Genomic DNA, 6,000 nt, shown 5'->3' on the forward strand with positions numbered 1-6,000 from the left:
CTCAAAAATATTCAGCAAATGACTGACATACCGTCTTGGTGCCCAGGAAGTAGCTGTCTACCTATCCCAAGTTGCTTTGTAGTCCTAAGGCCCATAGTACTCTTGAAGATGTCTTCTTAAGTCTCAGAAATGTTCCATGGATGAAATAATATGTTAAACGAAGAGATGAGGCTTTGAAAATGGAACAGATCCTCTGTGTAGGGAAAATAAAACAGCCCAGATGAAACATCTCTGGGGAAACTGTGGGTGGATGGACAAACTTCCTCTCTCTCTGCCCTAAGATGGAAAGGGAAATTTTTTAAATGGGTGTTTTCTATGGTTGACCATTTGGGGAGTTTGTTTTGTGGTTCTGCTTTTCTCATAAAGGGGCTAATTTCTGAGATCAATCAACCAGAAATACTTTTAATCAACTCAGGAGATCTTGCCATCAATACAACCTCAGTGGACGCCCAGAAACTTTTTTTTTTTGGTTGCCTTGACACAACTATAAACCTCTAAAAACAAAGATTTTGTAACAGGGACTCCAAACCTTGGACTAGAATTCATATATTGATAATTCTGATGCCTTATTATATCACACAGAAACTAATAAAGAGGGGGATATGACTTTTTAAAATGATTAGATCAAGGGCAAACTTTTTTATGTCCAATCCCTTCTGTCTTCTGTCAACTTCCTCAGGTCTCTGTGATATGGTTTATAAAATGGTATGCTTATAAAAGTAATAATAATTAAACTAATCACAAGTGTCACTACGAATAAAGGATAAATGAAGTATTTGCTTGGGTAGCACATATACTAAAATTGGAATAATTTTAAAATGCACAGGAGAAAGCTCAGGGGAAGGCAGATAAGCAGGACAGCTATGAAACTGATATTTTGAAATTATTACATACTTTGCAAATAAGTATATATGTTACAGTGAAGAGGTCCTCAACTTGACATCCATAGACATTTTTGTTTCTTTTGAAGATATTCTGATAACAATTTCAATATAATTTGTTTCCTTTGTAATGCCATATATTTATTTTATACATTTAAAAACATTATTGTGATCAGTAATCCTATAGTGCATATCTGGCCTATAAGTACTCAATAAATTTTTGACTGGCTCTTGAAACAATTTCATACTAGCTTTGTTCTTTAACTAAAATTGAACCAATATTCAATGTAGTACTTCTCCATTTACTGGGAGGGGATAACAATCACCAAGCAATTTTTTAGGACTAAAATGTCATAAAAGGAAATGGGGAGGAGTCAGTAGAAATATTTATTTTTAAAAATTAATGATATCTTTTTTTTTTAAACCCTTACCTTCCATCTTGGAGTCAATACTGTGTATTGGCTCCAAGGCAGAAGACTAGTAAGGGTAGGCAATGGGGGTCAAGTGACTTGCCCAGGGTCACACAGCTGGGAAGTGTCTGAGGTTGGATTTGAACCTAGGGCCTCCCTTCTTTAGGCCTGGCTCTCAATCCACTGAGCTACCCAGCTGCCCCCTATCTTTTGTTTTTAATATCACCTCTACTTTCTAATATCTCTTTTCCTCCCTCCAGTCAGAGAGTCATTTCTTATAAAAAAAGAACAATGTAACATTGAGGGGAAAAATAAAAAGAATAAAGAGAAAAGAGCTGGGGGAGGGTGGGACAGCAGGGGCAGGAAGCAGTTCAGCAGAACTACCAACACATCAGCCAAATCCAATAACCAAGTTCATATTCCTAGCACGCAATCCCTCTGTCTCTCCTTTAGTGGCTTAGTTTCTGTCTCAGAGAGACAAGTCCTTTGTATGTGAAACAGATAAGTGACAATTCAAGGTAGCATATGGTTGAAGGCCCCAGGGACTCCCAATGAAGAAATTCTAAAAATAAAGAGTTATGAGAAGGTAAATAATTAGTGTTGGCTGGAGCCAAGAAGGTCTTGAAGATGAGACTGAACTTGAGCTGGTCATTGAAGGATGGGTAAGAAGGAAATATTCAGAGTGTTGTACTATATACAATATTCCAACATCTAGGTAGGAGAGTTGGAGGGAAGGGAAGGAGCAGCAAAATATTAGTTAGAAATTAACGTAACTTTGTTTTGAGCATGACGAAGAAACCAGCTTAAATACAGAGACTAGCGGGAGATAGTAGATTGTGTCATAGTTAGATTATAGTCTCAATGCTGGATAGAATTGGGAAAGTCCAAATTTTTCATTTCACAAATAAAGAAACTGAAGGAAGCTTTCAGTCTAAATAGCTTGACAAAAGAAACAAAGATAGGAAAACTGGGACTGATTATGGGGTACCTTAAATACTAGCTTGAAGAGTTTGGGCTTTATCATATGTGATATGTGATAGGGGCAAAAAAGAGATACTTGAAATTTTTGAGAAGGGAAATGAACTGAGGAAACCCATCTTTTAGGAAGGTTAGTAAGGTAGTAGGGCTTAGAACTAAATAGGCATGTTTATAAAACTTTATATGCTACTTAATTGTGAGTTCTTAATATTATTATTAGTCTTTAAAATGTGAGATTGATATTCTTGAAAATTTTAAATATACTTAATAGGATTACTGTTTTTTTTTCTTTAAGCATAAAGTTGACAAGCCTAGAATTTTTAGCACTTACTTGATTCTCTTTGATAAGCTTGTAACCTTCCTCTAAAGATACTGAAGCACTTAAAGAGCCTTACTACCTTTCTAAGTAATAGATTATATCTCCAATGCCTACTCACAGCATTTTACATTGAATTACTCAGTGCAGGGGGACAGTTAGGTTAGAAACCACAGTGCCGGCTCTTTCTTTCCCACAGAGGGGGAAGGTGATTTGTGGTTGATTCTCAGTATAGCAGACTATTCAAAACACTCAGAACTTCTAGGAGAACCAGTTGGAAAAAAGAAGAGGAAGAAGATCAGAGACATGGAGAGACTGTAAGTCAACAAGCATTTATTCAGCACTAATGCTTGTTGACTTGACTATAAAGTATTTCCAAAGAAACTTCAGAGTTGTCATTCTCCATATGCTCCTTTGTTTAATTGGATGTGGAGCATCTCTATTGGTGGGTAACAGTCTCACTTTGGCCATAGCAGTATTATTCAGTAACTTTTTATGAAAGACCTTCATTCCTATCCAGCCCAACTTTACTCCTTTCTAGTTCTTATTCTCCTCTGTTTTTCCCTCAGACTATACTTTCTGTATAATTCTCATCTCCATTGGGAATGTATCCAGACATGTAACAGGACAAGAAGGGAACAAAATAGGCATCTCTAACCTGTTCTTTTCCATCTCTTCACTGAGGGAGACTTGAGTTCTTTCTGAGAGGGAAAGCAAAAGTTTGGGACCAAACACCAGGCCACTTGGCTCTCCTTAGAGAGGGGGAGTACCAGGCTAGAATTTTACACACACACACACACACACACACACACACACACACACACACACCCTCCCTTAAGTATCTTTAGTCTAAGGCAATGATGGTGAACCTTTTGGAGGAGTGCCAGGCCCTGCCCCTCCCATCTTGCCCCTTGGTCCCTCCTTAACCCAGACAGGGGAGGGAGGAATCAGTCCCATTGGGCTGCTTGGGGGCGGGGAATAAAGTGAAGAAATGTCCTCACCTCAGGCAAAGAGGGGGAGAGGAATGGTCCAAGAGCTCTGCTGCCCTTCAACTCTACTGCCTGTGAGCTGCCCACCTTATCCCCTGTGCACTCCCATTGGGTTGCTGGTCAGAGGGGCAGGTGATATGAAAAAATGTCTGTACGCACAGTGGAGAGGGGGAGGGGAGCAGTGCTGCCCAAGTACCTCTGCCTTTCTAGTAAGTAACTGGGAGTGGAGGGCAGCTTGCATGCCCACAGAGCAACTCTGTGTGCTATCTTTGGCACCTGTGCCATAAGTTCGCCATTACTGATCTAAGGCATGTGGTGTTTTGGTTGTTCAGTTGTTTCAATCCTGTCCAACTCTTTGTGACCCCATTTGGGGGTTTTCTTGGCAAAGATATTGGAGTGGTTTGCCATTTCCTTCTCCAGCTCATTTTACAGATGAAGAAACAGAGGCAAACAAGATTAAGAGACTTGCCCAGGGTTACACAACTATTATGAAGCTGGATTTGAATTTAGATCTGCCTTGCACTCTATCCACTGTGCCATCTAGCTGCCCTTAGTCCCAGATCTCATTCAAAGGGAAATTCCCTGAAATCTTGCAGGCTGGGGAAAGGGATGTGATAGAAACCACTAGCTTCTCTCATGTAGGCTTTCTCCCATAGTCTTATTCTCTCTTCTGCAACATGAAGTGGGGCTGGCATCATTTTTTCTTTCAAAGTTGGAAGCCAGAGGTGCCCAAAGCAACTGGAAAATCTGACAAACCTGAAGAGATTCAGGAACCAAAGAAAGTCTGATGAATGCAGAGCTCCCCTCTCTCCTGCTCTTAACATCCCTACTCTCCTCCCAGGTGAGAGACATTGATTTCCATGAGAAAAGAGGAGGATTCTCCCTGCCAATGGGCTTTGGGACATATTAACAAATTATCCTTCCTTCTCAGTCTCCTTTTCTCCCAATTCAACTTTCTGCCCTTTACTGACATCCTGGCTTTCTCCTCATTTCTTAACACCTACACCTATTTTTTTTTTAGGTTCCTTCTCTCCTCACCAAGCTTTCATTGCCAGACTTTCCCTTTTTCACTATTGTTCCTCCTCCAAAATTTACACCATCCAATTATATCATGCGGTCCAGACTCTTACTATAAGGACTTCAAAGTTCTCTTCCCTCTACTCCATCATTTATTCTTAGTGATTTTCTCATTTACATTAATGATACTAATCTTTCATTTTCTTACCTTCCTCACTTTCTCCCCACCCAACTCCCATGATTTCTTTGTAATCTACTTCCACTACCCATAGAGAGTGCCATATTTCACCATCACTTTATACTGCTTCCCCATCCTAGTTCTTGAACTCTGAGATTTTAATTCCTGATTATAATGTGCTATATATCCACTTCTCTCCTTCTTCCATGACTTTTTATATCTAATTTCAGATCCCTCAGTTTTTCCTCCTTCTCCCAGTTCTGCCCTCATTTTTCTCTGTCTTGACTTGATAATTAATGGCTTAACAGGGCTCTCTCCTTCACCTATAAATCACTCATGCCACTGTAACCAGTGTTCAGGCCCTCTGACCTTCTACCTTAGCTATTTGCCATCATTCTGTTTCTTAGCTCCTATTTTTGAGCATTTGTAAAGATAAAGTCACAAAATGAAAAACTGGATCCACCCCAAAATTGATATTTGTAAACCTAACTTGACCCTGAATTACATGCAAAGCTTTTTATTCACATTAATTAATCAATAGTTATTAAGCTCTTGCTCTGTGCCAAACATTATTCTAAGGGCCAGGGATACAAAGACAAAAGCAAAACAGCCCCTAATCTCAAGGAGTTTACATTCTTACAGGGAGACAGAACGTACATATATAGGTATATAAAGAATAAAAAACAAAGTAGATAAAAGGTAACTTCAGAGGAGGAAACAATAGCAATTAGGGCACCAGGAAAGATGTCCTACAGAAAGTGGTATTTAAGCTTAAACTTGAAGAAAATAAGGGATTCTGAGAGGGAGAACATCTGTTGTGGAGAGTGAAAGAAAGTTAATAGATTCAGGATTAAATATAAACTTTGTTTGGCATTTAAGACTCTTCATAACCCAATTAATTCCTACTACAATTAGGCTTCTGCTCAAACCTGAGGTAATTTTGAAAAGGGACAGCTCTGGGCTGTTCAAGTGTAAGTGCAAAGGAAGATATGATTTCTGATTGGCTGAGAGAATGCTAGATATGACTGCATACCTAAAAGGACTTTGAGACACACTTAGGAATGTCCTAGGGAGAAATCCTCTCTAGGGAGGTGTTAGAAAGAGAAAGACTTTTGTTACCTACTAAGTATCAGTTCTAAGGCAGGAGAGCTGTAGGAGATAGGTAATTGGGGTTAAGTGACTTGCCCAGGGTCACTAGACTAGAAAGTATCTGAGGTCTGATTTGAACCTT

Source organism: Gracilinanus agilis, chromosome 4, assembly GCF_016433145.1.
Source record: "Gracilinanus agilis isolate LMUSP501 chromosome 4, AgileGrace, whole genome shotgun sequence".
Classification (NCBI taxonomy): domain Eukaryota; kingdom Metazoa; phylum Chordata; class Mammalia; order Didelphimorphia; family Didelphidae; genus Gracilinanus; species Gracilinanus agilis.